Raw genomic sequence first — 2,279 nt, forward strand, 5'->3', positions numbered from 1 at the left:
TGCCACGGTCAGGAGATGGCTCAGCTTGGCAGCTGAGTTGGGGTTACTTTTTCCATCTGAGGAGCAACACGTGGGAAGCAAGAGCCCTGGTCTTGAGCAACAGAGCTGAGAGTTTGTGCCTCAGGTTAGAGTGGCCTGTGTGGGGTGAGGTGGCAATTTTTGGTATCCTGGGCAGACTGAGCTGCCTGCTCAGCTAGACAGGGTTGTTGGTTCAAAAGTGGTTCCTGATGTCTTTGCCAGAGGGTGAACCTTTCCTCTCTTGTCACCTACCTTTCCATTGGTGTTGATGCTTTGGCATGTGAATCTTTCTACCAGGTATTGGTAACACCTTTGTGCTAAGTTTGTGCCTGCAAATGTGTTGTAACTGTTGGTTTTATGTGTTACCCACTCCATGGCATTGTGCAGGCAGCTGGTCCATTTCCTTCATTGCTTTTGTTCTGAACACTCCAGCTCCACAACTGCTCCCCTTCAGCCTCTCTTCATGCTGGTTCAATCCGTTCAAACTTGTTTAGTCTGCCTGAGCCTAATGGTCAGAAAATTGGGGTGGCTCCTACTGTGGCCATCCACAGTACACAGCCTTCCATCTGGAAGAAGGAGCCACAAAACCTTGATCTCTCACTTAAAATGCGATTGCACCCATGATTTCTTTCTGTTCTTCCTATCCATTGGTTAAGGATGGAAAGGGTCTCAGTAAATGTTGCTGAGATATCTGCTTCTTTGTGTTGTGCAGAGAGTCCTAAGTCCTCACCAACACTCCCAGCCTCCTGGGATGTACATTGGCAGGGATGGCACTGCTTCTTTACAGGTGGCTCCATAATTAGCTGTCCCTGGAAATGTAAGCTTAATTACATTTTACATACTGGCTCTAGAGAGGCAGGAGCTGTGTCCCTTGAAGTACTTTCTTCTGCTATCTAGAAGTTTGTGGTTTTTTGCAGTGACCAAAGAGCTCTCAGGAAGCATGGATTGCCTTTCAGGTTGTGTTGAGCACCGTCAGTGGTGCTTCGTCTCTCACCATTTGTGCTTTGCCCTTTTGTCTCATGTTTAAAAACTGCAGAGACTCTTGCTTAGCTTTTATATGAACCATGTCCCCAGCAGTCACTTTTCCTTTTTTCCCCATCTTCCTTACAGAGCAAGTGGCAAGTCCTCTCTGGCTGGGTTGTCCAAGAGTTCTTCAACTGCTGCATCAACGCTTGTCTTCCAAAGCATGGATTTTCTTGTAGCAAGGTGACCAGCATTCACTTCTGAGGAACCTCTCCTGCTGCAGCACAGGGATGTGGAACACTGCAGCAGGCAGGAGGTGCACTTCCCATGCTGGCATATCCTTTTCATGTCTTACAGCTGCCCCTGAACAGAGACATTTCTGGATCCAATGACTGGAAAAGCAAACTGTTGCATGGCTGTATGGGAACTCTAAATCCAGTTATTAGATTGCCATAGTCTGTGGAAAGAAAGGAAAATAAAGCACAAACCATGACATAGCCTCCTCTTGCAGACTGGTTGTGCCAGTGTTGTAGTCCCTTGGGTCAACACACACCCAAGATGTTCATTCACCTCCAGGTGTTTGAAGAGGTTAATATTTGGAAGGACGAGCTGCTCTGCTGAGTGTAAGAGTTCAGTCTGACTCGCATGTCCCAGAAGACAGGATCTGGAGTAATTTCAGCATAGCATCCCTGGGTGCTGGGTGTGAGAGAGAGTCAGTCACATCCCCAGGTAGGTGTTTCAGGCAGGTTGAAAGAATTGCTCCTTGGAGATCCTTCTCTGTCTGCCTTGACGGCACAGGGAGTTGCAGAGAGATAATTAGATTTGAGATGTAGTCTACCCTAAATAAGGTACAGAAGCGGCAGTGGATTTCTGTGGGTTTGCTTTTGCTTTGACCTCTTTTTGTTGGTAAAAATTAGAAACTGGGGATTTTACAGAGCCTTCTTGGATTTGGTCCAGAAACACTAGATTTGCTGTTCTCTGGGAAAAGGAAATCCTGTCTTATAGGTGTTGTTTTCTCTCTCTGCTTAAAAAAGAAAATAGTTTGTGGGTCAGTGACACTCTGACACCTGGGTTTATCTGCTTGGGGCGCAGGACTGATCCCAGAGGAGCCAGGTGCTGGCTGGAGAGCTGGGTGTTGTTTGCCTCTCGGGATGGCTGTGGGCTGGCAGAGAAGAGTCATGTGGCGGTATCTGGGCTCCCTGTGCGCAAAGCTGCAGCTAATCTGCAGACGAATGTGTTTCAACAGGAAAAATAAATCCTGTCTGTCCCTGTGCTCGCTTGCTCCTGCCGGAGCGCTG

The sequence above is a fragment of the Corvus brachyrhynchos genome, unplaced genomic scaffold (genome assembly GCF_000691975.1).
Source record: "Corvus brachyrhynchos isolate BGI_N302 unplaced genomic scaffold, ASM69197v1 scaffold126, whole genome shotgun sequence".
Classification (NCBI taxonomy): Eukaryota; Metazoa; Chordata; class Aves; order Passeriformes; family Corvidae; genus Corvus; species Corvus brachyrhynchos.